At 36.1% G+C, this 17,997-nt stretch overlaps 1 long non-coding RNA gene across 1 annotated transcript; it reads right to left on the bottom strand.

Annotated features, from left to right (window-relative positions):
* Window positions 1–11,622: 11,622 nt before the first annotated feature.
* Window positions 11,623–14,148, bottom strand: LOC127550928 (uncharacterized). The gene is made up of 2 exons (XR_007950963.1): window positions 11,896–14,148; window positions 11,623–11,665 (listed from the first exon to the last, which is right to left on the bottom strand). It is a non-coding gene; the product is annotated as an uncharacterized LOC127550928 (long non-coding RNA).
* Between the last annotated feature and the right edge of the window lie 3,849 nt (window positions 14,149–17,997).

Genomic DNA, 17,997 nt, shown 5'->3' with positions numbered 1-17,997 from the left:
CTTACTCTAAGGTTATAAATTGTCAATGTGTAAATTCAAAAAGGGGGAGTCCAGACTTTCTGTCTCTAGCCAGACACTTTCTTGAAGTCCCTGTTAATAAGAATTTATGGTCCTATCCTCCAACCTGTCAGAACCGAATTGATGGTTCCTGCCTGGAGATTCCCGCTGACCAGAATGGACTTCACCTTCCCTCCCCCTCCCCGGCCTTTGTTTAGCTACTGTGAATAAATATGTCATTGAGAACTTACATTGGCTGCTGGGTGCTGGATTCTTGGAGACGATAGTCTCATTCAGCCCTGGGAACAAGCCATGGATCCATTTGGTCTCAATAAATTTCTCCCTTTCAAATAAAATATTAAAAACTCTCTAATCTCTATCTTGCCTCAGTTTCTCCGGCATTACATTTTGAATTAAGCTGCCAAGTATTCCAACAATACTGCAGAGAGCACAACTCCAGTGGGCTGGTGATATTGTTCAAATGCCAAATGTACATGTGCCCAAAAGATTATTTTATGGAGAACTCACACAGGACAAACGCTCACAAGGTGGTCAGAAAAAACAGTACAAGGACAACTCTCAAGGTCTTAAGAACTTTAGAATTGATTATGACATGGGAGACACTGGCACAAAACTGTTCAACATAGCATGCCTTTATCAGAGAAGGTGCTGTATTCTACGAGCAAAGCAGAATTGAATTATTAGCTCAGAAGAAATGCAAGATGCACAAAGTTAGAAAATCTACCCCAAATATTCAAAGGGACTATTTGTGTAAGACCTGTGGCAGAGCATTCTGGGCTCATCTTCGTCTGATTAATCACAGATACTGTAACTCCATTCTAATATAGTGATATCATTTTGGTCCTCTTTGAGAACAAAGAATAACAAGCAACTTAATTTATGTTCTTAATTGTTCATTCCTCATGGCATAACAAGATTCATTATTAATTTGTCACCTGAATGAAGTGCTTTGAGAATTGAACTACTTTGGGAATTCTCAGAAAGACTACTGACCTCACCATCCAGTGAGATCTCATAAGTATTGGCATTCCATCTCCATTATTACTCTCTGCCTCTCTGATTGGAGGGGAACTAGAAGGGGGAGGGGAAGAATGAACTTCAAAACTACATGAAGTAGTTGAGCTCAGACATCTCATCTCTCCTGGCCATACTACTTCGAGACTTCTCTGATTTATTTTTCCAACATGACCTTGATTCAGGTACTTCCCCATTCCTCTCTGCTTTCCAACTTATTTTTATTATTTTGTCTTCTTTTATTAGACTGTAAGGTCAGTTTGGTGGCACAATGGATAAAGTGCCAGACCTAGAATCAGAAAGCTTTGAATTCAAATCTAGCTTTAGCCATAACTTAGGTGAACCTAGACAAGTCACTTAACCCTGTTTGTTTTCTTCATCTGTAAAGTAAACTGGGGAGGAAAATAGCAAATTACTCTAGTGTCTTCGAGAAGAAAAAAACAAATGAGGTCCTCAAGGGTTGGACATGATTGAACAAAAACAAAATTACATTGTAAGCTCCTTGAAGGCAGGGACCATTTTAAAAAAAATGTCTGTACCCCCTGTGCTTAACATAATCCTGGTACATTATGGGAATTTAATAAATATTTATTGACTAAATGTTTATTAACTTATATACCATAGATATATATATATATTTGGGTTATATATTATGTTGCTAAGACTAAATGGTCTCTAAGGTTCCTTTCACCTTTAATTAATACCTAACATTAATTTAGCACTTTAAGGTTTGCAAAGTATTTTTACAAGTAATTTCATTACATCTTCATAACAAACTTACAAAGTATGTCCTCTTATTATTCCCATTTTACAAATAAGGAAACTGAGGTATAGAGAGGCTAAGTGACTTGCCTAGTGAATATCTCATGCAGCTTTTGAATTCAGGTCTTCATTTCAGGTTCAGGGCTCCCACCTGCTTATAAATCTATGACGTATGATGGATAATTAATTGAACTTCTATTTTAGCCTAATCAGTACTGATGTGGCTGATGTAGGCAAATGATGTGGCACGAGATGATGTGCTTTAGAAGTACAAAACTTGGGGGTTCAGTCATGTGAAGAATTCACATTGGCCATTATCTTTGGCAAAAGATAGATTTATTTAGGAAGTTGCAGACAAAATGAATAAAAACAACAGACACCAGGAATCAAAAAATGAAGCATATAGTTAGACACCAAAGTGGTTTTAACACTTCACAATGGAAAAGACAAATTCCCTAGTGGAACCCACAATTAACCAGAAGAAAGGAACCATCCTATGAGATTGGGGCATGCCTTAAAGAATTTAACATCTGGAAAAGTTAATTAGCTATTAAAAGGAGAAAGACAAATTTAACTTAATCAGTCTATTGTCTGATTAAGGTATAGTGGAGTTTGAGAGGAGGTATACTACTTGGTATGGGGGAAGGGAAGGAAAGACACCATTACGCAGAGTGCCATGGTGGACTGAGCCAAGGAGTTCAGTAAAAGATGGTATGGACCATAGGAAGATTTGTAGAGGAACTTTAACCTTAGGAACATAGCTGGGATTTCTTATAGGATTTAGCAAGATGAGACTGCCCATCACTCTTCAGAGGGTAGGCTTCAGGGATCTGAATAACTTGAATTTCTGAACACAGCTGAACACAGAAAGGTGGGATTGTAAAGTTAAACTGATTCCCATCATGCTTCAGGGCAATACTTCAGTCTTTCTCTGCCAACCACACCCAACCAAACAGGACTTCATCGGTATTAATAAATTTAACACTATATTCCCATCATGCTTCAGGGCAATACTTCAGTCTTTCTCTGCCAACCACACCCAACCAAACAGGACTTCATCGGTATTAATAAATTTAACATTATTCTGTGGGAGTAGTGATTATAAATTCTATATATTAAGCTCCAGAGTTTTGAAGTGCAGATTGTAAATTCACTTGCTTAATTATACAAAGTCAAGAAGTCTTTCACCCTTAATTTTGCCTTTTTATGATGACTAAGAACAACATGTTAGACAGAAGTAATTTTATTACATGGAAAGCTCCCTCGCTATTTTTATTGTTCCTGTCCTTCCTCATCCCTCTACTGCCCAAGGAAGATGATCATGAGTACTTAGCCAAAGAGTATTCCTGGTTGCTGGCTTTTGGTCTGCCTTTTTACTGGCATGTAGCTATTTTGATATCTGTTTATCAGCTCAGCATAGGCATCTGCTCATCAGCTTGGAAGGACCTACAGAAATTCAAGATAAGTCTGTCAAGGTCTGCTCATTAGACCATTTGTCAACCAATGGGTTTCTGCATTATTGTAATACTTCTGTTTTCCTGAATTGTTCTGCCTCATTTTCCCTAGTGACAATCTCCTTCCCCCTACCCCCCACTTATTCTTGGCCATTAGGACTGAGAGAATTAGGGCTACAGAACTCTAGCCACTGTGGCATTCCAAAGAGTCATAAAACTCCAGATGGCTTATCTCAACTACCTAGGTGGCACCCTCTATCTTTCCTGGCCCAGATTTCCTGTTTTCTGATTGACCACCTTCTTTACTCCCAACTTATCAAAATTTATGGTCCTTTCTGAAATTATGACTTACTAAATGTTTCTCCCCTTGCCTTTGTTTCCCTGATAGTTGAAGTCTTACAAAAGTTTCTGAAATTAATTTCTAGAGGCTGGATATTTTGAAAAAAGAATCCAATCCCAGCTGGCTGCTATGACTAATATACCTTCACTAGTCCAAATTCTCCACTATTAAAATATTAAAAATCCTAATATCTGTCTTGCCTCAGTTTCTCTGGCATTCCATTTCATGTAGGCCATCCTGGAGGGTCAAGTGCAAGGTCTATCAACCAATGAGATTCTGTATTTTTAGTTTGCTTCATCTGTATTGTCTGAGTATCAAGCAAGCACTATAAAATGAAGGCCCTGGAGAAAGGGGCATCTCAGATAGTGAGGAAGATCTGAGGTCCACTTTATTAGATGGAATTATTGGCTCAGAGTTCTGCCTCAGTTTCTTTCATTGTAGGTTAGACAATTTGGGATCCTATGGAAGGGCAGAGAAATAGGTGCGAAGAATCATTTATATAACTCTTATACCTGCCAGGCACTGTGTTTACAAATACTATTTTATTTTATAACAACCCTAGGATATAAGATATTATTATCCCAATTTTACAGTTGAGGAAACTGAAGCAAAAAGAGACTGACTTCTCCAGGATATCCAGCTAGTAAGAGTCTAAAGTAGAATTTGAACCCCAGGGAACCAATCCCAGAGCTCTAACCACTGCCCAATCTGCCTTTGTATAGTTCTGTGGCTGTATATATGTACAGATAACCCTTCAGTTATCATCAATAACTTTCTCGGTACATAAATCATATACTAGGATTTTTGGCTGAGCTTTATTACTGACACTTAAGATGAGCAAGTCACATAAATAGCTAGTACCTACAGAATCAAGAGGATAAAAAATGTTAGCTTGGGCTGTTAATGGTTAGTTTCTAATTCTAGCTGGTGTTTCTCAGTTTCTTGTTTTATCTGATACTAATCATCATCTCTGGGTGAATCTGTTCTTTAAGTAAATCATTAATGTCCCCTTCTGCTTCAGCAAAATTCTATTATGCCCATACTGCCTATGCTACTAAAACCTAGATTAGATTGAAACTGAACCCTTATAAGGCTGAGCCTGAACCTCTCCGTAAGGCTAAACTACTTACTACTCCTGGATTGCATATTATGAGTCTATTCTGAGTTATATAATAAACTAGTTTTTATCATATCTCTGCATATTGATGGTGTTATGTCACAATCTCCTTGAATTTCTCTACCTTAGTTATTCTGCCCCAAACCCCAGGCTATCATATCACCCTTCCCTCTTAACATCAGAATATTTGATAAGGATAAAAGATCTTATATTTTAGAAAATCAGATGCAGCTCCCTATCCCAATCTATTAGAATATCAGATACTTTACCCCATCAGACTATCAGATGTCATCCCCATCTCTGGTGCCTCTCCCCCCATTATGTCATCCCCATCTCCAGTGCCTCTCCCCATTATGTCATTGTTCTTGTCACCCTATAAAGAATTTCTAACCCCCCACATTCCATACTGGATACTTGGAGACAAGAGTCCAATCCAGTCAATTAACTCTCCAATAAATTAAATTATTTTAACTCTCTAGTTTTTTTGGCATTACAATGGTTCTTGGCAGTAGAACCTATTAATGAATCCTTGGACAATTTTCTGTTACAAATATTCCTATAAATGTTGTTTGTATTGGACTTCAAAAGTAAAAATTCATAGATATTTCCCTTTTCCCCAGCAGTAAATTATCATATATTAAATCTTTAGAGTAGTTCTGGTCTAACTATGAAAATGAATGTCTTTCCAATTATTATTTGAATTTCTATTAAAACAATTATTAGATTTATATAAATCCTTCATGTCTCATGATTGGTTGATTTTATCTTAAATGGAATTTCTCTTACTTTCTCCCTCGGGTTTTACTGGTAATTTATATACAGGTTAATGGTTTTTATGAATTTGATTTGTTTTCTGAAAATTTATTTAAGTTATTTTATTTTTCCATTTGTTGATTCTTCAGAGTTCTTAATTCTATAGTTTTTCAAATAAATGAGTGCTATACTTTATTAAAAATTTTTGTGACTATTTAATATTTTCATGTGAATTTTAAATGCCTACTAAGTGGCAAGCACTGTGAATAAAAAGATAAAAATTAAATGCCTCCCCCAAAGTCTGCTTTTTATTCTGGAGGGAATAGAAGTTGGCCGAGTTTTTCAGGAAATTAGAGATTCTAAAAGGTAGATTAAAGAGAAAGATAACTTAAAGCAATTAAGAAAGGGGTGGGATCAGGAACCCAGACTGACAAAAAAAAGTTTAACGATGTCCAGAGGCAATTAACCTTTGAAAAAGACTCATATATCCTTGCAAAAGTAGATGTTTCTGAGTATGGCAATCAATTCTAATTGGTTAACAAGGAGAATGAACATTATAATTAGAGGTGACCCTGATAGGGTCAGAGTAGCAATTTCATCACATGCAAGGCACATGTTATGAATTCACAAGAGCATTCTCTTTGTCAAAAGGACCCTTTATTTAAGAGATGACTTTACAGACAAAATAAAAAGGTAAAATAGGCATCAGGAATGGTTATATGTAATATATTTGGGAGACAATAGATTTGAGAGAGCATAATTATAAAGAATATTATGAAAATTGCATAATGAGTTTTGGTTACAGTTCAGTTAACTTGAAATCAAGTCAGGTATCTATCACAAATTACAAAATAGCTTCATGAGCTCAAGCAATTATAAAGCAAAATCATAAGTGAATGAGCAGTTTACATTTTGGGGTATACAGCTTTTAAGGTCAAAGGAAAGCAGAAGCAGGTTCTATGCATTAAAGGGAGGAATCAGGGAGGAGTTTGGTAGCTCAGAGGAAATAATCAAGGAGAAGCCAGGTGGTATTAACCTGATGGATCAGATCACAGAATTGTCTAAAGATATGCCATTCCAGATCTCAAAAGCAATTTAAAGAATCTCCAAAATTGGAGGGATAAACAAAGGAGGCTGATAGAGTTCCTTCCTTACTTCACTCTATATAAATCCACAGTCTGGGACTTTGGCTAATAATATGGCAGACAATAGTCCGATGAGATGATAAAAGAAAAGAGTCTACTTCAAAACCATTCTACTTTGATTGTGTCTTTTACTTCCAGACCATTCCCAGCCTCGGGCATTTAGACAAAGGATCTATCCACATTCACCCTTTACATCCTCCAATAGAACTGAAAGGATTGGGTGAGGCTACAATTTCACTTAGATAACATTATCTAGATGGGGTAAATTTTGGGGCAAGGTCAAAGGTTTCCTTAAAAGTAAAAAATCCTGATTCTCCCAAATAATTGGTTGTTTAATAATCATTTCTTTCACCTAGTTTCCTCCTCCCCTCCCTTATGACATTTCTATTATCTATTGGTTCAGGTCTCCTGTCAACAGCAACTCCCACTTACCTGGCCCTCCCTCAATCCTTTCACCTTTCATTTCTTCCCATGTACTACTTAACTCTCCCAGACAAATGTTTGTGGTTATTTATTCATTTCCAGACTCTTGTGACCCCACTTGAAGTTTTCTTGGCAAAGATACTACTGTGGTTTGTTACTTCCTTCTGCAAAATAAAAATAAAGTAAGAGGAAAAAAAGGACCTCAAAGAGGTCAAGAACAGAATGAAAGGGTTCACATATAAAGATATTCATAGAAACATTTTTGTTGTAAAGAACTGGATGATCAGTGCGGTTGCCCATCAACTTCATAATGGCTGAATACATTATAGTATATAAATGTAATGAAGTGTTAGAAATTACACAGTCTCCCCTGAAACCTGTTAGACTTTAAGCCAAACTCATTAGACCTTATGCCAAATGACGTAAGCAGAACAGAAAATGTCCACAAAACTGCTGTGAGGTTAATAATCTAAGTTTGGAATTCACATTCAACAGGCACATACTTAAAGGGGGTGAGTATAAGTTTATTACTGCTCAGAACTTTAATTCAAATAAGAAGGGAAGAGGAAGCTTATAACAAAAATAATACACAACCAACAAACTGATCACCATACCAATAAAGACAATATAAGAAACAAATATCTTACAACATACATCATCACACTCTGGAGAATCAACAACACCTGAAGTTTTTTGCTGGGAGAATGCCTAGTTACAGCCATTCGGGATCTTGGAGTGGGAGGGTCCCAGGCAAGGCATTCATTCCTTCCTGGGTGTGTGAGATGTAGAAGACCCTTACCCAAAATGACTACTCAGAGATCACTCAAAATAGAAAGCAGAAAGGTTGTTTATTATGCCTCTGGAAGATGAGCCTTTCTATCATGAGATAATAGAAAGATCCCGGTAGGAGGACTAAAGAAGTAGTAAAAAACAACCAGCTTTTATACAAGAGATTACATCACAAGTAAGAGAGCATGGAGAAGCGGAGGGGGAGGCATCTAATTGGTTGTTGCTATCCGTAGAGATTGGAATGGAAGGTTTCTGTTTTCTGAAATCACCTGATTTCTAGGAAACAGAAAATCAGGCCTTCAAGCTTCAGATACAGCTGGCAAGGCCCAAGCACATATGGGCCTCCACATATTATACAGATCATAGGGGAAACAGAAATAATGAAAATAAAATACAGAAAAAGAATTCACATATTCCTGTAAGTTCTTCACCTTTTCTATCTATTCCACACATGCGTTAGATTCTCAAACTCCCTTTACCACTAAGGGTTTTTTTTTTTTTTTTTTTTTTAATAGCCTGAGAACAAAGAAAGCACTAAGATAAGTATTCTCATTTAATATGTAATTCGGACATAAAGCAGCCTTCCAAGTTCCTCATCTCCAGGAACCCATCAAGGAGAATATTTGTTCATTCCTTTAGGATGACTGGTTACTCAGGAAATTGGCCAGGTTTCCAAAACAAACACAAGGCAGCAATAAAATAAACTTATTAATCAATGCACAGGGAATATGGTCTTCCCTTCCTATGCTTCCTGCATTTCATCAGATAATTGCAAGCACTTTCTCATGTTCTCAGCAAAAAGTTACACAAAAGACTAGGATTCTTTACAGATATTAAGGTTATAGATCTTTTCAGGGACTGATCATGACTTCAGAAAGCTGATTATGAAACTAAGTCCACCTCTTGGCAGAAATGAGACATTTACTCTCAGACATGCAAATTGTCTTCTTCATTAGACTTGAGTTTCTTGATGGTAGGGATTTTCTTCTGCCTTTCCTTGTGATCTCAACAATAATGCAGGCACATGCCTATAATATATAGTAATTGAATATTTACTTTTTTATCACTATTCATATATCACTATATATGATAAATGCATATTGTTTGATAGATTAGACCTGATCATACTTATTTGCAAGGAGGGGAGGTTTCAGTGAAGCTGATAATAGTACTTATATAGCATTATATGCAGATAATTTTGATGTCCCTATTCAATTTAACCAATATTTATTCATTTCATTGTGATTTAATGGGTATCACTGATCATGTTAAATTTGAATTAATTAGAATTAAATTTGAATGGATTATGTTAATATTGTTAGAATGAATGTTATGATTAATTAATGATCATGTTTAATAGCTAAATTCATACTGTATTAGTAGGGCATGTTATAGGAACTTATTAGTGTCCCCCAGTTGCCACTACTTTTAAGTATCTTATGCTTGAAAAGGTTGACTTGCCTCAATAATTTACACCCATATGAATTACTAGAGATGTTTCTTCAGTGATCTTTCCTGCAAAATCACATCTTCCTTGGTCCCTTAGGATATTACTGATCAAATACTTGTGTGTGACGGTCATGGAAAGTCTTTGCCAAGAAGACTTGTAACTAATGACCTGTAAAAGGCTTGCTGATGAAAATGGTTAAGATTGATCAACACTGTCCTTCTGAAGATTAACCAACCTTAATTCTTAAGGGTCCATGTTTCTGAAGAAAACTCCCCTAGTTTTTTTAAAATAACTTTTTATAGACAGAACCCATGCCTGGGTAATTTTTTACAATATTATCTCTTGTACTCACTTCTGTTTCGACTTTTCTCTTCCCTCCCTTCCCCCCCACCCCTAGATGGCAAGCAGTCCTATACATGTTAAATATGTTATAGTATACTCTAGATACAATATATGTGTACAGAACCATACAATTCTCTTGTTGCACAAGAAGAGTTGGATTCAGAAGGTAAAAATAACCTAACTCCCCTAGTTCTAAAAATCCCTAAGCCCCTGAGCACTGGGGTCCACAATCAAAAAAGATCTTTTTCTTTTTTGATCACTTAGGGACTTAGTCTCTCTAACTGATCACCTCTCCAAGCTTTCCTTCAGTGATATTACATTGACAATTGGCAATTTTGGGGCCCACAATTTTACAATTATTGTCTCATTTAATTCTCACAATAACCCAAGGAGGTTAGATGCTAAAAATTTTTAATAGCATTTTATTTTTTCAAAAACATGCAAAGATTGTTTTCAAGATAAATTCTTGCAAAACCTTGGATTCCAAATTTTTCTCCTCCTCAAGACAGCAAGCAATCTGATATAGGTTAAACATGTGCAATTCTTCTAAACACATTTCCACATTCATAATGCCATGCAAGAAAAATTATGAGCAAAAAAACCCCAAACCTAAAAGGAAACAATTGAAAACGGTAAAAATATTATATTTTGATCTACACCCAGTCTTTAATAATTCTCTCTCTGGATATAGATGGCAGAAAATCTTTCTCACAAAGTCTACTAAAGTTATCTTTAATCATCTCATTATTAGAAAATGTTACTTCTATTACAGTAACAAAATTTTGTTACTGTGTACAATGTTCTCCTGGTTGTGCTCACATCAATCAATATCAGTTCATGTAAGTCTTTCCAGGCTTTTCTGAAATCAGCTTGCTCATCACTTCAACTTTACATTCATATACCATAACTTATTCAGAGATTCCCCAAATGGTGGGCATCCACTCAATTTACAATTCTTTGACACTGTGGAGTTGCTACAAACATTTTTTGCATATATTCTTCCTTTTTAAAAATTATCTTTTGGAGATATAGACCCAGTAGTGAGACTGCTGAATTAAAGGGTATGAAGAGTTGTATAGCCTTCTGGACATTGTTCCAATTTGTTCCTAGAACGGTTAGATCATTTCACAACTCCATCAACAATGTGTTAGTGTTCCAGTTTTCTTACAACTCCTCCAAAATTTATCATTATCTTTTCCTGTCAGCCAATCTGAAAGGTTAAAAAAAGGTACCTCAGAGTTGTCTTAATTTGCATTTTTTCTAATCAATAGATTCGCATTTTTATATACTAGGAATGGTTTTAATTTCTTCATCTGAAAATTGTTCATATCTTTGATTATCTATTAGATGCTATTATTATCCTCATTTTACAGAGGAGCAAACTGAGGCAAACAGTCTAAGTGACTTGCCCAGAGTCACATAGTTAAGTTTTAAAGGTCAAATTTGAACTCCAGACATCCTGACTCTATGCCCTGTGCTCAATCCTTCCATCCCCTACGTACCCCAAGTGGATAATGGTGCAAAAAGGTATCTTTTAAATATAAAGAATACCCACACGCCAGAATCAAGTTCATTAAGGGAACAGAGACAACGAGGCATTTTTGTTGATTAGCATGTTAAATTTAATGGACCCTTTAAAACTACAAGGAGTGGTCCACAATTTCACATACAATCCTCTTTTCTCGGCCTTCTTTATATGCTGAAATATTCATAATTATTGACGTTTATGTCTATAATAAAAAAAAAGACTATGGGCAGGGCTTATCCAGGGCATCTTGGTGAGGTAGGAGGGAAAGGGGGCGGGACCGGAGGCGCGCGCGTCCCGGCATTCAGACTTCCGGATGAAGCCAGCGTCTGGTCCTTTTTTCTCCCCTCCCCCACCCCTCCGTCTCTTCTTCAGCCAGGCTCGAGCCCTGGCATGGCGACGGGATAGCGGTGGCAGGAGGTGAAACCGAGTGAGTGAGTGGGTGAAATCTTTAGTCAGGTGAGGAGAAGAGCACAATTCAGGGTGAGGGTGGGGGATGGGTGGAGGTTGGTGGTGTGGCTCCACGGGCCGCTCTGAGGGAGGGAGTGAAATGTAAGGCCACGCGCCTGTGCGCACGCGTGTACCAGCTGAGAAAAGGATGGGGAGACGGGACTCTAGGTAACGGGTGTTTCTGAAGCCTAGGAGGTGAGGGGAGCAAAATCCGCATGCGCACGCCACGTGCGCCACGGGACACGCCCCTTTCCTCTCAACCTCCAACTTGCTCCCCTCCCTGTTGGCGCGGGCGCGCGCTCTCTTCCCTCACCTTCACTCGACTGAGGAATGTTCTCCTGAGGCGACGTCTGGGGTTCCTTTTCCCGGCCCGGCAGTCTCCGGGCTGGGAGCCCAACACTGCGACGGACTTTGTGACGTTTCCCTCCCTTGAGGTGGCGGGTAACCGCCCGAGGGCTGGTGAGGGCTTCTTCCGGGCTTGGATGTCGGCGCCGGCCTGGGGTGGGGCGGGGTTTTGGTAGTGGACCCTGTAAGGGAGGATTAACTAGCGGGGGCGGGGCGGCCGGGGGATGTGGGAAGGCGTAAAAACAAACCTAATCTCACCCCTTTGGTGTTTTAAGGTTTTCCTTATGCTTTTTAAAATTCGCCTCCTGAGGTAGAATGAAAGGATTATCCTTTTTTTTTTTTTTTTTTTTTTTTTTTTTTTTTTTTTTTTACCCTTTTGGGAGTCAGGAACTGGGGATCTCATCGGTGTGGGGAGTTCTTTCTGAGGAAACTTCTGCCAAAGGCCGATCCGAAACAGTTCTGTACTTTGCCACCCTTTTTAGAAAGTTACTTCCGTTTTACAGATGAGGAAACCAAGCTCCTAGGTGAAATGACTTGGCTAAGGTCACGCAGCTAGTATGTATCAAAGCTAGTACTGGAACCCAGGTTTTCTTTATTCAAGTCCCATACCACACTAAGCAGAAGAAATTGTTATTTATAAAATGGCTTGGTAGTTCCTGTGAGTGTCCTGTATGTATTTTATTATTTTATACATCAGTGGAACCACGATTTTATTAGGATGGGGTGTAATTGTATAATGGAAGTTCCAAGAATAGAGGTTCTTAATCTGGGATGACTAGATAATTTCAGGGGGACTAGAATTTTTTTTTGGGGGGGAAATGACACCTTCATTTTAATTAATTTAAGTTAAGAAAAAAAAAATTCTGAGAAGTCTGTAAACTCCAAATTGCCAAAAGGCGCAGGATGCAAAAAAAAAAAAAAAAAAAAGGTTAAGAAACTCTGTCCTGGAAACTAGGGAGTAATTCATTTTTGTCTTTCAATCCCTAGACCCTAGCATAGTTTTTGTACTTGGTAGGTATTTAATAAATGTTTATTGATTTGAATTCTCTCCATATCTCTTTCTGTGTGATTCTCCTTCCCTGAGACCTCCATGTAAGGATCTGCAGGATATGCTTAAATCCTTTAGTTTCACATAAATTATTGCAGCACTCCGATGTACATCCTTTACTCTGAACATGAGAGACCTATTTGCTGTTCCAGTTATATATCATCTTTACTAACTATAATTAAGTCATATCAAATTGATATATTTAAAGTCCTTTGTAATTTTAAAAAAATATTATAAATGTTAACTTTTGTCACTATACCTCTAAGGACATATTTGGATAGTACTTTTCTGGAAACAACCTTAAGATATTGGTCATGTAAAGATTATTATTCTCATTTTATAGATTAAGAAACTGGCTCAAAAAGGTGAAGTGACTTTCCCACAGTTATGTTATGAAGCCATAATTTGAATCCTGGTCTCCAGATTCTAAGGTCAAATGTTCAAGAGGCACATTTATCTGCCTTTAGATTCCAAATCCAGTGTTCTTTCCACTGTAAGAAGATGGCTTCAATTTCATTTAAATATATATATATGTATGTATGTGTATAATTTTAGTTACATATATAATGCAGTGGTATCAAACTCAAAGACTCCCTGTAGGCAGCATATTGACTTAAGAAATCTTCACATTAATATTTCCTATGTTGTATTTTGTGATCTTTTAAAAATATTTTAAAATTTATTTTAAAGGTATTTTATTATTCCAAATACATGCAAAGATATTTTTCAACATTTATTCATTTACCCTTGCAAAACTTTGTGTTCCAAATGTTTCTCCCCACTACTTCCCCAAGATAGCAAGAAATCCATTTTTGGTTAAATGTGCAATTATTCTAAACATTTTCATATTTGGCATTCTGAGAAAGAAAAATCAGATCTTATTAATTGTGAATTAAAATGTTGACATTTTAATCTAGTTCAGCTGTAGTTTGAAAATTTTGAGGTCCAGTGTGTTTGATACCTCTGTATTAAGATGAAGGTAATGGTTATATCAGTAGATGTGGGTTCTTGTCATAGCTTTGTATGACTTTAGGCAGTTCCTTTCTTTTTGGTCTCCAGTTTTCTAGTCTATAAAACCAGAGGGCTCAATTCAGTTTAATATCTTGAATCTGTCTCCTTCCTTCCTTTTTTTTTTTTTTTTTTTTTTTAAAGCCAATTAATTAGTTGTTAGTGCACATTGCTGTATGAATCATGTTAGGAGAGAAAAATCAGAACAAAAGGGAAAGAACATGAGAAAGAGGGGGGAAAAAGTGAACATAGTATGTGTTGATTACATTTCAATCTCCATAGTTCTTTTTCTGGATGCAGATGGAATTTTCTATCCAAAGTCTGTTGGGATTGCCTTGAAACTTTCTACTGCATCTTTCTTTGTATAGGCCAATGTACCAGAACTATTACAGTTCCTCTTTATGAGGTACTTTTTTTCTACTCTAGTCTATGCTTTATACCATTGCTAAACTAATAATCAATATAGTTATGTCCCATCTCTATTTAAAAATAGTTAAGTTTGCTGAGTAAAGTTCAGATTCTTGATTGTGGCATTCAACATCTTCCACAATATGGAACCCACCTATATTTTCCGTTTTATCTTTTTGTAAATCTTTAAGTGATATACAAATGTGAAATATTATTCTCCTTCCTACAGTCAAACTTGCTCCTCTTTCACCAATACACCTTGTGTTTATCCTACTTTGTATCTTTGCTATTTGCCTGGACTATTACCTCTTCTACTTTACTTATTAAATTTCTACCCATTTTTTAAGAGCCCACTTCTTAGGTCAACACCTGTATAAGTCCTTCCTTGAATTTTCACCCTTCAGTAACTCACATACTTTATTTTGAAGCCCACTAATGAAATTATGTATCAATATGCACATTATAATTTTGTACATATTTCCTTCTACAATGGACTTATTTAAATTTAGTATTTCTTTCTCTAAGGCCTAGAACAGTCCTCTCTCCATATATAACATATATAACACCTGCACAATAAATATGGAATTGCATTGAAAACATTAAATTCTTGGGGCAGCTAGATGGCGCACTAGTCCTGAAGTCAGGAAGACCAGAGTTCAAATCTCAGACATTTAACACTACTTAGCTTTGTGACCCTGGACAAGTCACTTAACCCCAATTGCTTCAATCAAAAAAACCCAAAACATTAAATTCCTACTATGTGCAGAAATTGGTGGACATAGGTATTTGTAAGACATTTTCCCTGCATTCATGGAATTATGTTAGCAAAGGGAAATATATAAATCATGACTAAATGTAACAAAAATAATATATTTTAAATATAACAGCAAGTTCAGGATTGGACTAAATCATTTAGGAAGTACTTTCCATCTCTTGGTATTCTATTGAATCTATTCAGGAGATTATACTTCGTTTTATCCCCATTTAAAAAAAAATCTTATCTCTTGAGCGCATGAAAACAAAATGTAGATAAATGAAAACATTCTATCAGTAAATGGTTTTTTAAAGAGCTGTATGCAAGAATGCTACCTGATTTCAAATAATGGTCATTGTCTTTTTTTTTTTTTTTTTAAACCAAACATAATGTGAAGTATATATATTTATGCCAGTTGAGCTAGGAAGCCAGATAGCTGGTCTCAGTGTTGAGATCACCTGGCTTTGAGCCTTATGCAAGTCACTTAACCTTTCAGTATTCCAGTTTACTCCCTTGAGATTTAGTTGAAAAAGATCCTAACTTTATATGCTATAAAAATGGTTGCACATAAAAATACATGTAAATTTACACAGTTGTTGATTTAGAAATGTAAATGTTACTGGCTTAGTACCCTTGTGATCTTTGTGATCTTTTAATTTTAAACAATTTTGAAATTATTTTCTTTTAGATTTTATCTGCTGCTGTACCTGAGGTCAACTCCTTTCGAAATAATCTTCAAATGTCACCAGTCTTTTTTAATTCCTTCTCCAAAAAGCCAATCAGTGTTGGCAGCAATCCAAGAAAATAGGCAGCCTCTGAAGCATCCAAAATCTTTTTTGTTGCTTCCAAAAAGCTTTTAAAAATTAATCTTATTTTCAATTTTGCATTCTCTTATATTTTTCTTCTCCCCCCAACCCCATCCCATGATAAAGCAAGTGGGGGAAAAAGCCATTACTAACATGTCATAGTCAAGCAAAACATCTCTATATTGTCCAAAGTCTTCTCCTTCTCCCTGCATCCCCCCCATTTTTTTCCTCAAATTGCACTCCAAAGCCATCATGTCTTTTTCACTTCCTTTTGAAGTGTTCCATTTTGTTGCAGTTATATAATTGTATCTGTTTGTCCTATTCCTTTTTTTTAAATCATGAAAAATCCACCTTTTCTATCCCCATTGCCTTGTACTGAGAACAAACTCCTTTTATAAATATATCTATACAATGATAAATGTTGGAGGGGATATGGGAAAATTGGGACACTAACATTGTTGGTGGAGTTGTGAACTAATTCAATCATTTTGGAGAGCAATTTGGAACAAAGTCCAAAGGAGCTTTAAAACTGCAAACCCTTTGATCCAGCAATGTCTCTACTGGGCCTTTCTGTATTCCAAAGAATTCATAAGAGAGGAAAAAGTACCCACATGTACAAAAATGTTTGTGGCAGCTCTTTTTATAGCATGAAGGATCTGGAAACTGAGTGGATACCCATCATTTGGAGAATGGCTGAATAAGTTATAATATGTGAATATTAAATGGAATATTATTGTTCTATAAGAAATGATCCGCAGGATGATTTCAGAAAGGCCTGGAGAGACTTACATGAACCAATGCTAAGTGAAATGAGTAGAACCAAGAGAACATTATACACAGCAACAAGAAGATTATATAATGATCAAACTGTGATGGACATGGCTCTTCAACAATGAAGTAATTCAGGCCAATTCCAAAAGTGTTGTGATGCAGAAAGCCATCTATATTCATGTGGATCACAATATAATATTTTTATCTTTGGGGAAAAAATACATAACAAAGACAAATTTCCACATTGGCTGTGTTTAAAAAAAAAAAAACCTCATTCTTAATGCTTAAATCCTTCACCTCTTTATTAGGAGGAAGTCATTTGAAATCCTGATTATTCTGGTCAGAGTTTCAAATTATTTCAAAAGTCTTTCATTATCATATTGTCACTATATAAATTGTTCAGCTTTTGTTCGTTTCTTTCTATATTAATTCATATAAGTCTCAGGTTTTTTTGAAACTATCTCAATCATTTCTTATACCACAGTATAGTATTCTTTACCATTTATTTAATATAATTTGTTGAGCCATTCCCCCAAATGATTGGTACTTTATCAAATTACTATTCTTTACTCCCTGAAAAAATTTATCAGTATTTTTGTGTATCAGAGTTTGTTTTGCTGGCACTAATTCCTTCTTTAATCTGTTATCACACTAATTACCCTCTTTCTCCTTTCTTTTTTTCTCGTTGTTTCCCTGTTTAGTGAATTGTTTTTATATTCTTAATTTTCTGTACATGTGTATATTCAAACTTTAACCACTTCAGATAAAAATGACGTTGAAGTATCAGCTGCTTCCTCCATCATCTTCTTGTTTGTAGAGATGTCTACCTGCACATCCTAATAATGTGAGATAATTTTCTTTAACCTTCCTTTCCCTTTTTTCCTTCTGCTTATCTCTCATCTCTCTCCCAAGTGTTTTGCTCTTTCCATTCTTAATAAGATTGTCAAGAAATAGCAGATTCAATCACAAGCTTTCTGTCTAATTAGACACACTCTCTGATCCATGATGATAATTATGATGGGACTCAATGAAAACACATTTCATCTTCCATATTAGAATATAAACAGTTTATCTTTGTTTAGTATTCCTTAAGATTGCTTGTTCATGGTTTTTTTTATGTTTCTGAATTTGAAAGTTTCTCTGCAGCTTCAATCTTTTTGTCAAGAATGCTTGGAAGTACTTTTATTTCATTAAAGCTTCATTTTCCCCTCTATAATATACTCAGTTTTTCTGGGTAAGTTATTTTTGATTATATGTCTATTCTTTTTGAAATGC

The sequence above is a fragment of the Antechinus flavipes genome, chromosome 2, assembly GCF_016432865.1.
Source record: "Antechinus flavipes isolate AdamAnt ecotype Samford, QLD, Australia chromosome 2, AdamAnt_v2, whole genome shotgun sequence".
NCBI classification, from domain to species: domain Eukaryota; kingdom Metazoa; phylum Chordata; class Mammalia; order Dasyuromorphia; family Dasyuridae; genus Antechinus; species Antechinus flavipes.
The sequence above is the reverse complement of the archived record's forward strand: the minus strand, read 5'-3'. Positions and strand labels throughout refer to the sequence as shown.